This window comes from Ambystoma mexicanum, chromosome 13, assembly GCF_040938575.1.
Source record: "Ambystoma mexicanum isolate Mex_15411 chromosome 13, UKY_AmexF1_1, whole genome shotgun sequence".
NCBI classification, from domain to species: Eukaryota; Metazoa; Chordata; class Amphibia; order Caudata; family Ambystomatidae; genus Ambystoma; species Ambystoma mexicanum.
The window spans coordinates 797,117,497-797,140,237 of record NC_090938.1 but is presented as its reverse complement, the minus strand read 5'-3'; the positions used below and the strand labels follow the sequence as shown (position 1 = coordinate 797,140,237).

The 22,741-nt window shown below is 46.4% G+C and overlaps 1 protein-coding gene across 8 annotated transcripts in view; it reads left to right on the top strand.

Annotated features, from left to right (window-relative positions):
* Nucleotides 1-22,741, top strand: part of SYNGAP1 (synaptic Ras GTPase activating protein 1) — a 2,054,767-nt gene that overhangs the window by 1,581,279 nt on the left and 450,747 nt on the right. The gene's annotated exons all lie outside the window — the stretch shown is intronic.

Here is a 22,741-nt window from a genome sequence, read left to right as displayed (position 1 = left end):
GCACTTCCTTCAAACAGGCTAAATTGGTTATAACATTCATTAAATATGCACATGACGTATTTCCAGCAGAGAAGCAATACCTGTAATATCACATGAAGAAGCCATGGGTCTTTAACACATCTTAGCAAATCTAGTTTACTGAGATCCTGGAACTAAAGACCCTATTTTTGCCATAACTAGGCATAGGTACCTTTACAGAGTTCTTTCCACCATCACAATGTTCATCCAAATTGCAAAGTATCCAGGAGCTGCAAGATCAAATCAGCAGGACTTCATCAAGAGGAACAGAATAAGCATAACTGAACAATGTTTCCACCGTGCAAGGCACTGGGATACTAACTCTGCACCTTTTTAGTTTGGCCTATTAGGTGGCGCTTGTGCCACCTATATGCCGAAACTATTGCTTTAGAGTACAGCTAGGGTGGAATGGCATAGGAGGAGGGATACCCAGCATGTAGGTGTTGTTGACTGCCCAAGCCATGTTTATACCTATGGCCATTCCCATCCAATTCCTGCCCCTCTCCACCCAATACAGCTCCTCGTGGCAACTGTTTGAGCTCGCTTTATTTAAGCTTTACCATCAAACTTTGCACTGCACTGAAAGTGCCTGCCAGTGTTTTTTCAAAGCAGTCTTCTGAGAGTTAATGACTTTATAGGACTACTTCCTCCCCCCCCCCCACACCAGAAGCTCACTGTCTCCCGAGCTATGGCTCTCTCTAGGTTGCACTACTGCAACAGCCTCTTACTAAATTTGCCTGCCTCTACCCTCCGCCCTCTGCAACTCATCCAAAACAGGACTGCAAGACTTGTCCTTGACCTCAAGCCCAGGGATCGTATCTCTCCAGGACTGAAATGTCTGCACTGGCTCCCAGTGGCGGTAAGGATTAAGTGCAAAGCCCTCTGCATTGTCCACAAGGCCTTCTGGGGCCTGGGACCTCAATACCTTCAACTCTCTCTTCCTACATATATTCTTTCCCGAGCTCTTTGCTCATCCGCCTCCAACTCCCTCAGCGTTAGTCGCTTCTCCAAGCAGCGAGTTGGTGGTAGATCTCTTTCTTCTGCCGGGGCCTCCCTCTGAAACAGCCTCCCTGCCTCTCTGAAACTTGAGGAGAGCCATCTCTGGTTCCGGAAGCACCTCAAGACCTTCCTCTTTGCTTCTGCTTTCTCTCCTCCTCTCTCCTGCTGATCTCCTGGCTGAATCTGAAACTGCACTGGTTTACCAGGCCACCCTCTGATCTTGGGCCAAGGTCCCCCACCCGCCATTTGCACACCTGCACTGCCCCACTGGCAACCCTGCACTCGGGGACTGTTTCTGTATCCCTACAGCCACTACTAGCACTTGACACCTGCTGGCTGCACTTTATATGTATTGTCTTTATTTATTTTACTGTCATCCTATGTACTGCACTGCCCCCTCCCCTTTCCCCCTGCAATTTTCTCCTTCCCCCCTCCTCTGCAGTTGCGCGATCTCAATGTTACCTGGCCTAGTAAGATTGTTGTCTCTGTCGTCCCTCTGTTCCTCCTCCCTTGCCTCGTCGCGCCTTGAAACACTTTTGTATAGGTGCGTTATAAATGCCATATCATATCATATCAAACGTGCTACAGGTGCAACAAAAATGCCTTAACCAGGTCTGCCTTCACCCACTCGATTTATAAGCACAATGTGTGTCCTTCCCTGAAATCCTGTTAAAAACAAGCATCTTCAGAGCTAACAGTTTTGGCTTGTGTATAAGAATTAGGCATGTGCCAGGCACATAAGATGCCCTGGTGCTCGCACTATTTTACACCTATAACCATCAATACCCAGTTAATACCACTACGGCAATGCCTGGCAAGTGCCTATTCCATGCCTACTATAAAGCCCAAACTGTTGGCCTTGCCAGTGTTTGTTATAGACCTCCTGTGGGAAGTCCTTCATCGGGCAGCAGCGTGTCTTCAACATGTTTTTTTCAGTCTGCTTGCCCAGGTCAGTCTCCTACAGACATTACCAAAGCAGGCAACAGCATCTCAGGGCCAAACACAATATCCCCAGTCTTTGGGCCTCATTACGGCCCTGGCGTTAACCATGGTGCTATTAGCGCCATGGTTAACGCCAGTATATTACCACCTCCACCATGGTGAATGGCGGAATTACCGCCCCATTCCAAGGTCAGCAGGGCGGTAATTCCCCATTCACCATTGGCCCTTCCCCATTCCCATTTTTGCCCCCATAGGGCTCAATGGGAATGGGGAAGGCGGTAATGACGGTACTGCAAATTGCGGTACCGTAATTACCTCGAAAGTCCCTTCGCGGGTTCCTTCCTTAACGGCTGGTAATACCAGCCGTTAAGGTCGGGACCCGCAAAGGGACCTTGTAATTAGGCGGTAAGGGTTTAATGGCGCCGACACCTTTTACGGCACCGTTAACCCCTTCCCGCCTGGGTCGTAATGAGGCCCTTTGTCTGCAAACTTTGCAAGCTTCCCTTCGTTTCACCATCTACCCCAGCTCTGCAAGTATTTTGGATTTCTCTGGTAACTCTGTAATCCCAAGACACTAGCTTTGGGGACTGCAGCGGGCATCTGATTAGAAACACTGATCTGCCTTCTTCCCTGCCCACGCTAAAGTTTTACCATACAGGCCCCATCGGGCTATGACTTCCACTACCCTTGTCTCCCATCGTTCAAGGCAGGGCCCTGTCCTTCTACTGCAGTGTTCCCACTTTGCAGTCCATTGACACTGGATGAGAATGGCTGCATATGGGCATGGATTTCTCTGCATGTTGATCACACGTGGTCAACCTGCCATTTCATCAGGTCTGAGAATCAACTTTCTCACAGGTTCTGTGTGAGAAAATCAGGTTGCTTGGCACAGAAGCAGACCACGAAGAGGAAGATAGACATTGGGGATCATTACTATTATTATTACATTACATTACATTTATTATTATTATTATTATTACAAGGTTCACGGTAAGGGGTTAACAGCGCCGGTAATGGTCCCGGAGCCGTCAACCCCTTACCGCCCTATTACGAGTCTGCTCACGGGACCCGCAAAGGGCGCCTGGTAAAATCAGGCTAGATACACATTGCTACAATAGGGCCACAAAGAGCAGTGTAAGTTACACATTGCAATAACATGATTTCGGAGAGTGGTGTTAGATACACATTGCTACAATACCACCACAGAGAGCGGTGCTAGATACACACATCTACAATAGGGTCAAAGAGAAGTGCTAGATACACATTACAATAACACGGTCGCAGCGAGCTGTGTTTGATACACATTGCTACAATACCGCCGCAGGGAGAGATGCTAGATACACAATGCCACAATAGGGCCACAGAGAGCTGTGCTAAATACACATTGCAGCAATATGGCCACAGAGACCGGTGCTAGATACACATTGTTACAAAAGGGCCACATCGACCGGTGCAAGTTAAACATTGCAATAACATGATCGCAGAGAGCGGTGTTAGATACACATTTCTACAATAGCGCCTCAGAGAGCGGTGCTAGGTACACATTTCTACAATAGCCCCCCAGAGAGCGGTGCTAGATACATATTCCTACAATAGAGCCTCAGAGAGCAGTGCTAGATACATATTGCTACAATAGAGCCTCAGAGAGCGGTGCTAGATACATATTGCTACGATAGAGCCTCAGAGAGTGGTGCTAGATACATATTGATACAATAGAGCCTCTGAAAGCAGTGCTAGATACTCATTGCTACAATAGGGCCACAGAGAGCAGTGCTAGATGCACATTGCAATAGCATGGTTGCAGAGAGCAGTGTTAGATACACAGTGCTACAATATATCCTAAGAGAGCAGTGCTAGATACACATTGCTACAACAGGGCCACAGAGAACAGTGCTAGATACACATTACTGCAATCAGTAGGGCCACAGAGAGCGGTGCAAGTTACACATTGCAATAACATGGTTGCAGAGAGCGGTGTTAGATACACATTGCTACAATAGAGCCTCAGAGAGCGGTGCTAGATATACATTGCTACAAAAGAGCCTCAGAGAGCAGTGCTAGATACACAATGCTACAATAGGGCCACAGAGAGCAGTGCTATATACACAGTGCAATACAATGGTTGTAGAGAGCAGTGTTAGATACACATTGCTACAATAGCGCCACAGAGAGCGGTGCTAGATACATAATGCTACAATAGGGCCACAGAGAGCAGTGCTAGATACACATTGCAATAACATGCTCGCAGAGAGGGGTTTTTAGATACTGTGCTGAATCCCAGGGTATTGTCGCTGCTTCCATGGGGGAACCCCTTCCCATGAGGCCAGGGAGGTGAGGCCGCTACCTGATAGTCCCCATGAGGTGGCACTTAGCGGGTGGATCTCATGGGGAGGGAAAACATCTATGGGACCAGTGATGACTATCTTAGGGGAACGCTGTATTCAGTTCCTTCATTTCTGTCCACTATTTCCTCTCACCTCACTCAATCCTCTGTAGTCCCCCACACACCTATGTATTTATGTAGGGTAGAAGCCCCTATCCATACAGACCATACTGGCACAAGGAAGAGTAAGGGATACCCAGATGGCAAATATAAAAAGGGAAGAAGGACTGTGTATTTTGTCAGATCCTCCCTGGTGGAACCAAGAGCCACCTTGGGGCTCGCCACAGAGGACAGGAAAGGTGGACGGAGCCTCACTGAACATAGGCTGTGTTCTCCGTTGTCCAGGCTGGAGAATCAGAGACCGGGAGTGACCAGCAGTCAGCCCACACGGTTGGACTGAGAATCGCACACCGAGATGGACCAGATCTGAGAACACTGTAAGGAATGCAGAGACCGCTGGAAGGCATTGTAACGGTTTATTGAGAGGCAACCCTCAACACACGGAGTTCCTTCCCTCCCCAAGCTAAGTGTCACACAATAAATGGTTAATGTCGGTTATTTTTATTCAGCCCTATCTTCAAATCATCTAATACCTCTTGGGTCCCTCCCCCTGAGCTACCAATGAGCCAAGAACAAGGCTGGTGTGCAGGAAATATATTTATGTTTATTTGAATTAGATGTTAAGAAAATCACACTAAAATATCGAATGCCACTTTGTCCGTGGCACAACCCCTTAAACTTCTCTCAACATAAATAAATCACACGAGTGGGTTGAAAAGAACGCAAATCACAGTTCTTTACTTTCTATAAATTTCACTTCAAGAAATAATTAAATTGATCAATAAACAAAACCAATTACAAATGTAGTAGTGGGCAATTTCGAATTTCCTGCGTGCCCAAAAGGTTAGCAGTAGGGTTTATAGATTGGTACAAATGTATATGGCAATTATGATTTCAAGTTTATTTTAAAATAAACACAGGGTGATTTAACGGGGAAGTTGGACCGAAACATTAGAATGCTTTGGGAATGTTGGATTTTAGACCCCCCTCGACTTAAAAGCCTTTGTTGGGGGGGAAGCTGGATGGTAAAAATTAGGATGATCTGATAATTTTGGATGTCAGACCCCCCTCCACTTAAAGACCTGTGTTGGGAAAGCTGGCAGTTTAGGGATTTCTTTTAGTTTAGGGACAAAGACGCCCCTTTCCTAAAGAAGTCAGGGTCAACAGGAAAGATAGGATCACCCAATTAAATTACAGTCTATAGGTTTCAGCGCACAACGGGAATGAGATTTGTTAATTTCGAATTTTAACAGAAATCACCCTGTGCTGTCCCGCCAAGGGGAATTAATTAAATTAATATTTTTAGTTAACTAAGCTAAGGATCTACACAGCCCCCAACCCCTGCCCACTATAAAGGAAAAGGATTTAAGGCAAGTAGATTTCCACACCTTTTGGTTACAAAGGGCTCAAGTCTACTTACATTGAAAACCTCTGTTTGAAGTTCAGGACAGCCAGCTGCATGTCAGGACCCTCTGGAAAGATAGGGCAGGGGTCTGGTCACCCCGCTCTCAAGGATGGCCTCCCGCTCTCCATCGGAGGATCCAGTCAGCTTTTAAGCCTTCCTAGAAATTGGCCGCTCCACCCAGAGGCAATCTCTGCAAAATCTCCTTTTTGTGTTTCCTGGCATCTGTCAGATGGTCATTTTCAGCAGCTCTGTCCTTTCCACATAGTGCATTCCACGTTGTATACTTTATATAACAGCGATGACACCATCAAGTTTGCAATCTTGGGGGAGTACCCTGCAAGAGTTTTCACAATAGGATTTGGACAGTTACCCACCTCTCTCCTCCTAACTCCTGCCCATCTCTAAGGATTGGTTTAGGAGTCTGGGGCAGACATATGGCAATTCCCATTTATAATCGCCATCTGTTGTCATGTCAAGTGTTTGGCAAAAACTAGTTATGTATCAAAAATGTTGTGATTTACTAGTAACTGCCTTAATATATATATTTTCCGATTCAGCTAACCAAGGGGAATTTAATAAAACAACAGCCGGGTCCGCACCTTGTTGCACAGTTATGTGACAATTTTCCGCCGTTTGTACCAAAAGCATAATAGTTAGGAACATGTTATGTATTACTCATATTCCTAAATTTACCCTCCACCAGCACACTGACTCTCACATTTGGAACATTTTCAGATTAGCCATTTTCAGATCATCTTAGATGGCCATTACAGTTCCCTGAGTTGCAGGTGGATGAATTCTATATAGCCAAAATCGCCAGGGAATTACCTAAAGAAGGAAACATACATGTAATCAGTACGAATTATGGTTGATGAGAAAAGGGCCAAAGTTATAATAGTCTGTTTAACTTCATAGTAAATCTTCATGTTGGACATATGGTAGCTCTCCTGCCTCCAGGCCATTTGTTCTCATGGGGCAGTGTTTTTTATTAGTCTCTTTGAAGTTGGTTGTTAGAAGTTGATTTCAGCTCATAAATACCTGGAATGCATGGCCTGCTCAGAAATACCCTTTCAGAGACACCAAGTCCAGGGAAAGTCTGTTTTCGATACCCCTTAGCAGCCACACTTTATTGCAGTCGTAAACAGCTGGGGGAATGTAAAATCCAGGCTTACAGTAGAGGAGTTCTTTGTGAAGTTTGCTCAGAGCCCCACCATTCCACAAAGTTGGCGAAGAATGAGTGTCGAGGTGGGACTGGCCTCAACCAGGTACGTGGCCTACAGTCTACCCTTCATTTGCGCAGGGCAACTTTCCTTTGTGTCCTTACGGACTGGGTACGCAGTGGCTCCAGCAGCCCCCCGCTACTCCTTCAGTACCCCCTGCACCTCTTTTGGCCAGTGAGGAAGTGCTCGTCAAGAAGTTTCTCGGCCTCATGAGGTCTCCTCAGATGGGGGTTATCATTAAGGACGCAGTCAGGGAAGTCCTCCCTGCCATGCTAGAGGCACCACAGACGCCTTCATCGGGCCCCCTGGCCCCAGTGCAGCTGCCTCCTCCGGCTCCACAGCCAACTCCGCAACCTCCTCAGCCTCTGGCTGCGGTCCCTGTACCCCATCTTGGTGTGTCTGGAAGCAGTGGTTGCTCCGCTGCCATTAACGTGCCACCACATCCCTGGAGAACATCAGGTCTAGTTTTTTCCAAGATGACTGCCACCAGAATGCTTTCCCTCAGCCTGCTGATACTCAGCCACACCTTGCAACCCATTCTATTCCTCTGTTGCTAAGACGTTAGTATTCCTTTTCCCAAGCCCCTGTGTTCTGTGTTTTTGGTCTTCTTTCTTCATTACCTGCCGCACCGCCTTCCGGTGTCGGCTCCTCTATACTCTATACTCCTCGCTCTTCAGTCCCTTCCATTGATGCCCTTCTACGATTAGTCTGTGCTTCCTTCCTCTCTTGTGCTGTCTATTCCCTATTGGAACCTTTCTACTCACCATTTGGCAGTGATTTGTCGTACTCCTACTCATACATTATATTCCTCACAGAATCTACTCTGCAGCTTTGAGAACCAACATTCTACTGCAGTGGAGCCTTCATTTCAGTTTGGACTCTATCAATCACAGTTTTTTCGGAGCCATCCAGGCTTTTTCCCCTACCTTGGTTGTTCTGGTGGAGGGGCCCCTTGCATAGACAATTCCTTAATCTGGCATAGTGTGTTCCCCTCGTGGCAGACCATATCGTTTCAAGGACAGAAGAACCACTCGAAGGAGAAAGCAGGCAATCCCACAAGAGGATTCCTCTCCTCCGTCATCCACCAAAGGTTCAGGTGAGGAGGAGGAGGGCATACCTGAGAGCAATCTAGCCGCTGCTCCACGCAATCATCCCAGCTTGGTGGAGGACACAAAACAGCTTCAGTTTAAGTACCCATGTGATATGAAATGGCTGTGGTTCTAGCTTTGGACAGGATCTCAGTCATCATGGCAGCTGCTTTTGGTACCTAGGCAGAACAGCATCGTAAGAGCATTTGACAAGAACAAAAGATAACAAGAACAAAGACAAAAATTGGCAATACAATCTTTTTGTTTACATTTATTTTTTAATTTCTTATACTTAACCATTGTATCAAACAGTCTACCAACCCATTTTCACGTACCGTTTGAATAAACGTTCTAATCGGTATCAGGGCCACAATATAAGCAAAGTATTTCTCAAGTAGAGTACCAAACATGCAATTCCCCCTTACCGCCCTCCCACCCACTCCCGACAAACACCCTGAGTCTTGTTCTCTCATAACCCCACCCCATTTAGGGTGGGCGTAAATCCAGAGTATCCATTAGCTCATTGAGCTTTTGTCCCCAACCCAGGCCCCCCCATTTCCTCCCCAGGCTCTCTTTATCTCCTCAGAATCTCTACTTCCGCCATCCCCAGCGTTGTGCATCCCCGGGCCAAGATTGCACCAATGGGCCTCTGGGGTCTTTCCATGATATTTCTATCCTTCACTTGGCCAGTATCAATAGGAATTTCACCATTTTCTTTCTCATATTGACTCGTTTCCCTCTTGGTATCAGTCCCCACATGCATATCTCTGGGGGTTCATTCATATGTTCTGTGTGTCCAAGATTTACATTTTCCCATAACCTCCGCCCAGTACGTTTTGATAACTGGGCAATCACATGTTGTATGCCAGAAGCCTGCTGATGCTCCGCCGCATCTAGGACATCAATGGGGGATTTGCAGGTTAATCGAATGGAGTCTTGAATTAACCAAGACCTTGCATTCCTAGATACCTTTTTGACCTGCTCCTGTATGCATGTCCACTTATTCAAATCTCATACCCCATGTCCCTCTTCCATTTTACTTTGATCCCTAGTTCAGGTCTCTGTTTCTGCTCACCAGTTCCCCTGTACAATCTAGAAATAACCCCTCTGCTCCCGCTCAAATCTAACACCTGTTGCAACAAGGGGTTTATTACTGGTTCCTCTGGATTCTCCTTCATAAGTCTGCAAGCCTCTTTACTAGCCGAGCATTTTCCCAGGAATGAACCCTGCGACATTGCATATGTTTGTCTCCACTGTTCGAATGGCAAAGGTTTCTCTTCCATATATAGATCCTCACCCTAGTACAACCATTGCTACGCAGCTTCCCCCGTCTAGCTTTTTCATTATCTTTCGAATGACCGGATTGAACCCTAATGGCAAGTTCGGACTGTACATTCTTGGTCCATGTAATTTCCTTTGGAAGGCTGCTCCAGATCTCTCTCAGAACCATGTTAATATTACCCACTCCCACTGTGTCCATTGGGCCCCACAATAACTCAATCCTTTACTTTACTTTATTACATTTGTACTGCGCAGCCATAGACCCGTGGGTGTGAGGGAGCGGGCAAGAACGAACAAAAACATAGAACAGTCACAAGCTGTCTAAGGAGAGCCAAGAAGACAGAATGAGGAAAACAGAAAGAAAAATGCTAGTTAAAAAGGAAGGTTTTTAGTCCTTTCTTGAAAATGCTCAGGGACGATGAGCATCTCAGATGGGTTGGAAGGTTCCAGAGCCTAGGGGCCGCAAGAAAAAAGGCACCCCTTGCCCTTTCTTAGTTTTGGATCTACAGCATTTAAAGGTGATGACCAGAAATCTGAAGGAGATACGAGCCTCTACAGGAAGCCAAAGCAATGCTCGTCGTGCTTCGGTCACATGGGACCGATATGAGAGACCATCTACAACTCTTACCACTCCATTCTGGACTACCTGAAGTCGGCTAATGGTGGCTTTGCTAGATCCTGCCAACAAACTGCAACAGTAATCTAATTTAGCACCTATGATGGCTTGTGCTATTGACTCAGCGTTCTGTTTAGAGATGAAAGGTCTCAAGTGAGCCAGCAGTTTAATGTAGTAGGAGGCGGATGCAACTGTGCTGGCCACATAGGGCTTCATATTAAGCGACTGATCCAGAACCACTCCCAGGATCTTTACTTTAGGGAGGGTGGGGATTTGAACGTCCCCCAACTGAAAGTGCTTATAAGCTGGATCGTTTTTGCTAGGATGCCCTCAGAGCCCACTACCATGAGTTCAGTCTTACCCCGGTTGAGTGCAAGATTGTTTTGCATCATCCAATGTTCAGTGATGGAAAATATAGGGTTGAGTTCACTTTCATCCCAATCATGCTGACCCGTGAGTGGGATGACACATTGTGTGTCATCTGCATAGTTTGAGAAATGTATCCCCTTTTGAGTGAGATAGGCAAAGAAAGGGGCCATAAATATGTCATAAATACAGGGTGAGAGGCTGGCTCTCTGTGGAACTCCAAAGAGTACCGGAATGGCAGGTGCCATCGTCTCGTTAGCACACACCCTGCTGATTCTGTTGGAAAGAAAGGAAAGCAGCCATTTGATAGCGGCCTGGGAACAGTTAGCTACAGTCATGAGCCTGTCAGCCAGAATGGAATGATCGACCAGGTTGAATGCCACAGATTGGTCTAAGGATATAAGTAGCGAAGTCTGCTGGTTGTCCAATCCCTTCTCTATTCCTCAGGAATCCCTGTAGGAGCCTCTTCTGATCCCCTTCTGGTGAATCATTCCAATAAGTTAATGTCTGCAGCTGTGCTGCCATGAAGTAAGCTTCAAAATCCGGAAGCGTGAGCCCCCCACCCAAGTCTGGTCTGTGCAATGTATCTAAAGCCACTCGTCTGCAATCTGTCCCCCACAGTGGTTCCCCAATTTTCACATACAGCAAGTTGAAGATAACCCTTTTTATCTTGCATGGCATGTTGGCAAAGTAATACCACCATCTTGCATAAAGCAATTTTTCCCATTGGAGACAATGGTAAAGCTTTCCCAAACTCCACAGAATCACCTAAACTGTATAATGCCCGACCCGTGTTGCAAACAAAGGTTTCTTCCACTCTGACTCCCATCGTACCTCCTCACAAGGCCGCCAGCGGGAATAATAGAGATTTTTCCTTTTTTGTCAGGAATCCCGAGAGCCGCCTAAAGTGGCTTAACACTTCCAGAATTATCGGGATGTTCTCCCTTGGTTAACTGACATACAAAAATGCATCATCCGCATACAAAGATATGTTGTGGGTGATACCTCAGACCCTGATCCCATTTTCTGATACATAATGTCTAAGAGAGCCATTGCAAACAGTAGCAGTGAGACCAGATATCCCTGTCTAGTTCCCCTTTCCAGTGTCCATTGCGAGGAGATCCAGTTGCCTGTTTTGACTCATGCACTGAGTCTCTATACAATAGGCAAATCCACTTCTGAATGCCGGGTCCCAACCCAAATGTCTGTATTACCTGAAAAAGTCAGGGCCATTCCACAGAGTCAAAAGCCTTAATTGGGTCTAGGGCCACTATTGCTAGCTCTTCCTCCAACCCCTTTACCTGTTCCATTATATAATGTAATCTCCTAATATTCATGGAGGTATTCCTCCCTTCCACAAATCCGCATTGATCCGGGTGTATGAGGCCCGGAACCACGTTAGATATTCTTGATGCCAGCACTTTCCCCAGTATTTCGGCGTCTACGTTAATGAGAGAGATAGGTCTATACAAGTCACAGTGGTTCAGATCTTTTCGGGGTTTCAACAACATTTTGATTAGCGCCTCCCTTATAGTTTCAAGAAGGGTTCTCTTTTCACAGGCTGTCTCATACACTTGTTTCAACTAGGGGATCAATATATCCGCATAGGTGAGGTAGAAATCCACCGGCAACCTGTCTGTGCCTGGGGATTTTCCATTTTGCATTGACCTCAGTGCCCTCCCAATTTCCTCCTCCTCTTTGGGTGCATCTAATTCCTCTCTCTGGTGCTCTGGCAACCGAGGTAGCTGTGCAATGTCTAACAGATCCGCTGCTTCCTCCTATATGTATGTGCCTTCACTTGTGTATAGCTTTTTGTAATACACCTGGAATACCTTGTCAATATGTTTGTCCCCGACTTATCATAAATCTGCGTGATAGCCCCTTTTGGAGATTCTTTCCATATCAACCAGGCCAGCATATGCCGTGCCTTATCCCCTTCACCATGCAGCTTCTTTGTATATTGACTCTTGTCGAACCTGGACAACCTCACTTGACATTCCCACTGAATGAGAAGTGCTTCCGCTAGATCTTTCCCTACCCTGTGTCCATCACCCATGTCATTCTCCAAACATCTGACCTGTTGTTCGGATTCCGTCAAGGATTCTGAAATCATTCGCCACACCCCCACTGTTTTGGAAATGCAGACCACTCTTATCGTCACTTGAAGGTCTTCCCACATGGATCAAACCTCTGCCACCGACCCTTCATTATGCTCAAGGGATGCAATTATTTCCTACCGTTTTGTGTTCGAAATGCCACATTTTACATGAAATCCACCCTCAGTCTCCATGTCGGTATGCCCGTGCGGTTGATGATTCCCTTGAAAGTTGTCATTAGCGGGGCATGGTCTGCCAGAATCTTCCCCAGATATTCCATGTGTTGAAATCTATGAGCGTGTTCCCTGCCCACAAATAGATAGTCTAATCTGGAGTATGACCATTGCATTGGCGAATAAAAAGAGTATTCCATGTCATCCCTGTGTGATCATTTCCACCAAGCCCAACCCAGACACCACTTTATTCAATGACCTCATTGATTTCGACCTGGGTATTGAGTATGTACTAGACCGGTCTTTGGCCAGATCCAAATAACAATTAAAATCCTTGTCCCAAATAAAAATGTGGGCCCTCCTCCGATAATGTCAGTATTGATTGAAAGTATTCCTTGTTGCCCATGTTGGGTATATAGGAGTTGACTATACCAAGGCTTTGTCCCTCCAGTCTCCCTCTCACGATGAGGGTCCGTCCCGCTAAGTCCCCTCTGGCTGTGTCAGTCTACCTCTGGACCCTACCCTCTAACCAAATCAAACCCCTCCTAGGATACGAGTATGTGGTTCCTACCACTATGCCCCCCCATTTCCTACGAACCTCTTCCAGGTCCAGTACTGTTAAGGGTGTTTCTTGTAGCAGTGCTACCTGGATACCATGTCGTTGCAAGAAGTTCCTTACCTTGGACCATTTAGTCCTATTACCTACACCCCAGACATTCCACGTCCCTAACTTAATCGCCATCATCACCTTCGAAGATATATGCTACGCTCTGAGCCCCACTAGGGTCTGTGGTTTGCAGTCCCCTGTCCTGAGAAATCATTGTGCCCATGCTATGAATTATAGTGACCTGGTCCTTCATGTTATCTGACTGTTTTACGAAACGCCACCATGGAATCCCTTCTGCTCCTCAACAGGAAACCCACCTCCCCTCAAAAGCCTCTGCCCCAAAAGACATCCAACACCAAACTCAACCCCCAACTTCCCCAGATTACATCTGTAGCATGAACTATTCCCACTCAATTGGAGCATGCTCTTGCTGCAGGCTAACCTTGTAGCATGTGGCATAAGCACCCATTCCATATACCCTATCAGTAACAACCCACAAGGGTAGATGGAATGGTGGTCAGGGATGTAGCCATGCTCTCAGCTCATCCTCTGATATGCTCTCCCTCAAATGTTCCATCCATCATTGTAGTTCATGTCCCTGTAAAGATCTGCCCCCATACTGGCACATCAACACTGCATGGGTCTTCCATTTATTAGTTCCTGTCGCCCTGGTGAGTCTCCCTGTTTCCGGCTATCTTCCGAGCTGCTAGCTGTCCCATCTCTAGACTCCAGCCATGACCATGCTTCTGATGCTGAGGGATAGAAATATGAGTCCCCTTCGGCCAGCACCTTCAACTTTGCCAGGAAAACATCATGTACTTCAAATTATGTTCATGAAGCCTCTGTTTCACCACGTCCAAGGACTACCTTTGCTTCTGTACCTCTTGCGTGAAATATGGGAAAATATAAATCCTTGCATTCCCTTGCTTAATACAGCTGACTCGTCTTGCCTCCTGTAGTATCACATCTCGATCCCTGATATTAAGTCATTTGCCCACTATTGTTGTCGGGGGTGCTCCTGTGTGCCCGCTCTACTGTGAACAATTTTGAGAGGCCCCTACGGCATAGGGTTTACTGGACCCATTTTTCCACAAATAATTCTGTGCAATTGCTCTCCTCTTTCAGGCACCCCCACCAGGTGGATATTGCACCCTCGTGGGCGGCCCTCCTCATCCTACATTCTGTCTTCGAGAACTCTTGTAGCTCCCACTAGGCCTTTGACATGATGCTGCAGTAGTGCCAGCGTGTCTTCTAAATCACTGACCCGTTGTTCCGCCTCAGACACTCTGCCGTTGACCTTCTTCAGGTCTGCTCGCACCAATGACAAATTTAGCCCACCTCCTGTATTTTTCTCTCCAATGCCTTCCTCAAGTCCTGTATTGCCACCATAAGTCTCTCCACGGTAACCAAACCTATTGCTGGTTCAGTGCCTGCATTGCCCACCAGCCAATCCATAGCTTATTTGTGCTGTTTTGGTTTTGCTCCTACACATGACTCCATTCTTGGCTGCCCCTTTACCATCACTCCTCCTTGCGATATAAACCCACCTTGGCTCTGGGTACGTCTTGCCAATGATGCCAATGCATCCTCTTGGCCAAATCTGACTATGCTGGGTCTGGGCCTAATTCAGTCCTTATAGCACGAGCAGCTACACATTCCCATGGGGTGCAGTCTCTCTTGCCTTGGACGCTGTGCTAGTAATAGCGTACTACGTGCTCAGATTATATAGTTGTTCCTCATGTATCCGCTGTCCCCCTCTGCATACAGTGAATACTGGAAGGAGTCCTCTTCTCCTTGCTTGTTTCCCAGTTGCATAATTACGTCTGTGGCCGAGTGCAGGCCCAGCTCTGGCGTGACCCTCCTCTACTGCTTCTACTGATCAGATTTTAAAATGTCCTGCTGATTATATGGGCAATTTCTCTGCAGCGCGCCACCTGTTATGCCCAATGCACACACTCCATATCTTCTCTGTGTCTCGTGCTGAGTGTATCCTGCGTAGCTCTTCCTCTGTCTGAAGCAGCCTCGCCTGCCTGTGCACTGCTCTGCTCTCTGGTGCAGTCCGGGGCTGTTTGTGCTATGCCCAGAGTTGTGCGTTGGAGAGTGCCTTCACCCTCCATTCTGTCTGGATTCCTACAGCTGCAGTGGCAGGCCTCACCCTGCGCCCCCAGCAAGATATCTGACACCTCTGAGGAAGTAAACCTGTGATGCCGGCTTCCTTGAAATTATCTGCCTTAATATGTCAATTCTGAGGCATCAATCCGGTTACTTCTGTTTCCCGCTCATCGTAGAGTATTCGATTTGTGCAGGATTTACCCAGGATAATGTTGGGCCGACTGTCAAGCTCAGCAGGCTCATGCCCGCATCACTCTGCCACTGGCCATGCCCCCTAGCATTACAATCTTGACAGCTAGACTCATCCAAGATGGTACCCAAGAAAAAAGAGAGTCCAACCAAGGGTCATTTGTGATTCCTGCTTCGTTCTCCATGACCACCCTAAGCTTGTGTAATGCGACAATAGCCTGAGACAAAGTACCATTTTCTGAATCATGCGGTGTGGTCTATGGAAACACTTCTCATTCCATCGTCAAACAAAGGGGTGGATGTACACCAGGTCCCCAGAGAACACTGTTGCTGTTTCTCCTGTAGACTGTTGGTGAGAAGATACAACCTGTGAAGATATAAGTCTCACTCTTTTGGTTAGGGGCTTATGGTACTACCTAAACTCCCTACCAAGAATCTTTGTTGATGTATGTGCATTGGATTCTGTGCATACAGCTGAGAGTGGTGTGTATAACCTATACCCAGTCGCAATCTCATGAGGACTAAGGTGGTGATCTTTCCCTGGCTGATTCCTCAAATAAAACAGAACAATTGGTAGGCAATAGTGCCAATTATTATGCAAATCAGTATATACTTACGACAATCGAGACTTGAGAACACCATTTAGCCTTTCCACTATTCCGCTGGCCTGTGGGTGGTACACTGAAAACAACTTGTCCTTAATCCCCAAGAGTGAAGTTTTCTCTTTGAATAAGGCATTAAAGAAGTGTGTGCCATTGTCGGACTTCAAGACCTTACAAATTCCCAACCATGGAAATACCTCCCTCACCAAATATTTTCCTGCAGACTTAGCATCAGGGTGTACGCAGGGACGAGCTTCAAGCCAACAGGAAAATGGCTAGACTACAACAATCAGATAACAAAAATGGTTACATTTTTTAATCATGTCCACAAAGTGTATGTGGAGTTCATGGAATGGCCCGAAGGGCCTGGGCAAAACTCCTCTTATCGTCCTCATGAAATTACCAGGATTAAATTCTCTGCAGACTAATCAATACCCTACAAATCTGCTTACCTGTTCTTGGAGGTTTGATATGAAACATTTCTCCTAGAGCTCTGCCGCAATTTGTCACAGAGAAGTGTGTGATAGGTAATGTAGTTGTTCTAGAGCCACAAGAAGCAGTTCTACAGGCATTACTACCTTCCCCGTAAGCTTCTGTCCCCACAGCAAATCTATGGGGCCGGGAGCACATCCTCTCTTTGCCTAGAATTCCTGTTCCTCCTAGGGTGATTTTCCCTGCATTTCTATAGTTTGAAACAAAGAGGCTGCAGTGTACGGAGCTGGCAACTGTACCTGCTGGGACGCAGTTTCCATTTTCTGGGGATCTGGCAATGGCAAATATGCGGCTTCTTTCACCTCCATGTCTTCAGCATCATTTTCAAGTGCTAGTGGGTTAATACAAATAGTATGCGCAGCGCATTTAACAATCGCTACCTCTGTGGACAGTGCTAGCGCTTCAATCAATCTGGACAGCCGTGCAGCGCGCTGGGCAGAGGTCCCGTCAGATCTCCTAAACCCTCTTCACTGCCACCTTGACAAGCCTGAATGCACAGTGGAGGTTACATACGCAGATTCAGAATAAATAGTGACTGCCTTCCTCTTACGCATTTCTAGCACCTCTATAAGTGCTACTAATTCTTCCACTTGCAAAGAGTTGTAGAGGAGCAGACGAATATGTCACTCATAGGCCCTCATTACATGGATGGCAGAGAACCATGGCGCTATTAGCGCCATGGTTCATGCCAGTAAAATACCGGCACCGCCTTGGTGGAAAGGGGAATTACCGCCCCATTCCAAGGTTGGCGGGGCGGTAATTCCCCCTTCCACCATTGCCCTTCCCCATTCCCATTTTAGCCCCATAGGGCATTATGGGAATGGGGAAGTCGCTAATTACGGTACCGCAAATTGCGGTACCATAATTAGCTCCCTGGGTCCCTTTGCGGGTTGGTTTTTAATGCCTGCAAAAAGCAGGCGTTAAATTCCCCAACCCGCAAAGGGACCTCGTAGTAAGGCGGTAAGGATTTACCGGTACCGGTAAACCCTTACCGCCATCCGTGTAATGAGGCCCATAGACTCTGCCCCCTTACCTCCATCTTATTGGAACAACAGTAGAAGAGCCCTATGTGTGACACCAGGTATTGTCCCAATATCACACCAAGTGTATGAGAGATGCTAGGAACTTAGACAATCCAATTGAATATGGCCTGGCACTGAGATGTTAGGAGGATGTTGACATAGCCCATTGGACATAGAAGAGCTGTAAGTGCAAACTGACAGCTGCAGAGTGACATCATGAAGGAAAGACATGAGGACGCATTGAAACGATATGCAAATACTTAAAAAATAAAGATGTAACTGAAGTGACAAGAGGAACATGTAAGCAAATAAGAAGAAATCATGTGCGCCAGAGAAATAAGTGAGAAGAAGCAAAGTGAATTTACATAAGTTAGATATGCAAGGTAGCTGAGACATATAGAAGCTTTCGGTAAAAGAAAACATAACGTGACTAAAGAAGCCATGAGAAAAAGATGGACGTCGTAGTTGTGTTGAAACCAATTGAGCTACCTTAGAGACAAACCAGGGCTGCAGCATAAGGAGATGCTGGAAAAACACCTTTGTGTGACGAACAAATAGGAGTCTATTGGACTGAGATCAAGGATGCCACATCAAGGAAAAATTGCAAGGCACAAAGGGATTCAAAGAGGATACGTAAGGAAATTTTCTCTTAGATTGAGCAAAAGCAAAAATATCTGCAAGTACCAAGTATTGGACCATCAACGATATAAAAAGCATATGTAAAACGGAGTGATCAAGTCTCCAAAGGCCAAGAGGAATAATAGCACCCAACACAATTAAATCAAATAGCAGTAAATAAAATGTTGAAATTGACAAAATTGTGGTCTCCTCACATGTGACCCAGAAGTCGAAAACAAGGGCTGTTCATTAAGCTCCAGATGAAGATAATGGTGTACCTGCACTCCCTGAAAAGTCCCAGAGCAGAGAACAGACTGCAAGGTCAACTATAAAGAAGAAGCCTTGGCTTTGGGCCTTACCGATCAGAGATGAGGGACTAATTGGGCAGTAGTCTGACGACGTTCTCTGCACCTGAGTTTCATTTTGCTTACGTGCTGCTAACAAGCCGAATGTCCATGGTTGGGAGAGAATGCCAACCAATAATAGGGGTCTATGTAGCACCATGCTATACAGTGCTGCACAGGCCAATCCGCTGCTGAGTATCTGCTATAATTTTTATTATATTTATTAAGAGGTAGTTCAAGGTATGCCTACCAGATAAAGAGGCAGCCAATTATATCACTAACACCTAAATAAAAGTATAGGTACATGTGTTCGCCTAACCAATCCCTCCCTTCAATAGGTTTTTAAGTTTGCTACGTAGGATGATGTCATAGCTGATGTACATTGAGGTATAAAACATTTGTGTTATCAATATTGAAGTGTGAGTGCGTGGACTGCAGCTTGCTGTACACCAAATTGCCCTACTTTATTGAGCTTATAATAAAGTAGTACTTTGCCATATTCTTTGAGTCTGTTCTGTATTTGGGTCTGAGATTATTATTGTGAATTCCATCGAGCACATGAGACGCTTCAAGGTGCTACTGCACAGAGTAATGTGAAGGGAACCATTTCTTCTGTCTGACCCGGTATTCCCCATCTGCAAGGCACACAATGGCTGCACCCGTATGACTCTTACTAGTGTCCTGATTGATTGTCGAGGACCCGTCAACAAAAAGTACCTCCCCTCCCTCCAAGGTATCCACTTTAACACTGGTCCTCTCTTCCTGTTCTCCCTCATACATTGCATAATTGTGCACAATATCATCAGGTTTCACTGGCTCGGCTACAAATGTCAGGCAATTGACTAGGTGACACTGTACAGGATATATGGATGCTTTTGATAGAATAACCTCATACCGCAAGACTCTTTGGGTCATCAGAGTCGACTTGGGTTTTTCCAAGATTGCAAAGACTGCATGCTCCATGTACAATGTCGATGGTAATGGTTGAAGACTTTTGAACTACAAAAGCTGCTGCCGCTAAAGCCTGCTCACAAGGAAGCTGTCCTTGCATCACTGGGTCTAGGAGTACGCTGCAGTATGCTAAAGGTTTATGGCCTAGCGATATTTGCTGAGTCAGAACTACTGCCATCACTTGCCCATTTGAGTTCAAAAATAGGTACAATTGTTTCTTGTAATTCAGGGTCGTCAAGACCGAAGCATTGCTGATTGCCGCCTTGAGTTCCCGAAAGCTGGTCACCATTTCTGCAGACCATTCTATTGGACTCTTCCCCTTCTCCACTTCCTTAATTCCCTGCAGTAAGGGCCTCACGTAACTAGAGTAATTAAAGATCCATGATCTACAATAGTTGCAGTGTCCCAAAAACTGCTGCATTTGTTTCACTGTCACTGGTTGGGGTGTTCTCTGGATTGCGGTGGCTCTCTCTGTCATTACCTTCCTTCCTGTGTGCGATATCACTTTCCCCAAATATATTACCTCTGTCTGGCAGTATTGCAATTTTTCTTTGCCCATTTTATACCCCTACTCCACAAGCAGGGCGAGGTGTGTTATTGAATCTCCTAGACACTACTTTTCTGAAGTGCTACAGACTAGCAAATCGTCCACAATCGGGATTACTATACTGAACATATTTACATTTCCCAAATCCATTTGAACCACCCTGTTGAAACACTTGGAGATTCATAGTACCCCTGGGGCAATCTTGTGTGCTCAAATCTCTGACCATGACACATAAACGCCATGAGGTACTGAGGATCGGGGTCCAAGGGGACCAAGAAAAATGCATTCTTTAAATCAATCACTATGAAATGAGTCGCCCCATTAGGGATATTACAGAGAATGGTAGCCGGATTCGGTATCACTGTGAATTCTACCTCAACAATATTATTGAGAGGGTGTAAATCCTGGACCATCCTTCAATTTGACCCCTTCACATTCTTGTGCAGTAGCACTTTTTGGGCATATCTATGCACAGAATGGGATTACCATATTAAACAGTCTTGGACTAAAATGACTGGACAGACTCAAAGAATATGGCAAAGTGCTACTTTATTATCAGTTCAATAAAGTAGGGCAATCTGGCCAACAACAGTTTGCAGTCCACACACTCACAATGCAAATTGGTTACACAAAGGCGTTATACCTCAGAGTGTGTCAGCTATGAGATCATCATACGTGGCAAATAATAAAACCTATCCAGTTTAGGGATTGGTTAGGGGAATATAGCTACTTATAGTGTCTGTAAGTGCTAGTTACTTTATTGGCTGCTCCTCCCTGGTAGGCAAGCCTCTAACATCCCTCTAACTATGCATAATACAGATTATAACAGTTTGACAATAGCAGATTGGCTCATGCAAAATTGTATGCTCATCGTTGCATAGGCCCTCGTGAGAGGTTGGCATTCTCTCCCAACCTTGGACACTCGGCTCACTAGCAGCACATAGGCAAAACGAAACTCAGGTGCAGAGAACAACGTCAGAATACTACCCACTTGCCCAATCAGACCACCATCTCTCATCAGTCAAGCGTTCAGCCAAGGCCTCTTCTTTGTAGTTGACCTTTGAAGCTGTTCTCTTCTCTGGGACTTTTAAGGGAGCGTAGATACACCACTATCTTCGTCTAAAGCTTAATGAATAGGTCTTGTTTTCATCTTCTGAATAAGGTTTGAGGAGACAATGACTTTGTCAGTTTCAACCTTTTATTTAGTGCTACTTAATTCAATTAGCAGGGTGTCATTACTCCTCTTGGTCTCTGGAGACTTGGTGCTCTTCCTCACACAGGCTTTTCTGCATCTTTTATTGTCAATTCTTGGCACTTGCAAATGTTTGCTCATTTTCTTAATGCAAGAGAAAAATGTCCTGCATACATTGCTTATCCTTGCTACCTCCCCTTGTACCCTTAAGTAGCTTCTTGCTGTGGCATCCTTGATCTCTGGCCAGAAGCAATTTTTTGTTCATGCTCATTTCATCTCTAAAACTCAGGACATCCTGTCCACTCTCTCTTCCTCTCCCCCTCCTCCCTCGACTCCCTGCTCTTCCTCTGGCCCTTCTTCTGCCACCGCTCCTCCCTCCTTCTCTGCCTTTCCCCTGTTCTCCCCAGACGAGGTTTCTAGACAAGTCTGATCTATGCAAGTCTTGTCGAAACAGGGTCATCCCTGTTCCTCCAAAGCTATCAACGACCACATCAACTCCCTGGCTCCTGCTCTGGCCGACTTCTGCAACCACTCCTTCGCCACTGGAGTCTTCCCATCCCCCCTGAAGCATTCCCTTGTGCACCCTCTTCTTAAGAAACCCTCTGCCGACCCATCCTGCCCAGCTAACTATCGTCCAATCTCCATCACTCCTTTCCTGGGCAAACTCCTGGAAAAACTGGTCATCTCCCAGCTCAGTCTCCACACTGAATCTGTTGGTTGCCTTCATGATCATCAGTCTGGCTTCAGAGCTGCCAGAAGCACGGAAACTGCTCTCCTGAACATCCATGAAGACCTGCTCTCCAACCTTGATTCCAATACCCCCTGTATCCTCACCTTGCTTGATCTCTCTTCTGCCTTTGACACAGTCAACTATGCCATCCTGCTCAACCGTCTCCATGATAACCTGGGTATCACCGGTCAGGCCCTGGCGTGGCTGGCTTCCTTCCTCTCTGATCGACCCTCCCAGGTCCAACTTGGGTCCTTCCTCTCCCCTATCTCTATCTCTACCTGTGGAGTTCCCCAGGGGTCTAACCTCTCTCCCTGGCTGTTCACCCAATACGTGGCACTTCTTGCCCACTGCATTGCCGCTCTCTGCCCCAACTTCCAGTGCTATGCAGATGACACTCAGCTCATTTTCAGGCTACCCTCAGCCACCTCTTCTCCTTCACTCAATTCTGACTGTCTATCTGCTATCCAGGAGTGGTGTGCCACCAATGATCTCTGCCTTAATGCCAGTAAGACTGAGATTCTCCTCATCGGCACATCCGCTCCCTCCTTTCCTGCCACTCTCTGGCCGGCCTCTCTAGGCCCTCTTCCTGCCCCCACTTGCAAGGCTAAAAACCTTGGGGTCATCTTCAACTCCACACTCTCCTTCTCTCCTCACATCTCTGACCTCTCTAAGAATTCACATTACCAGC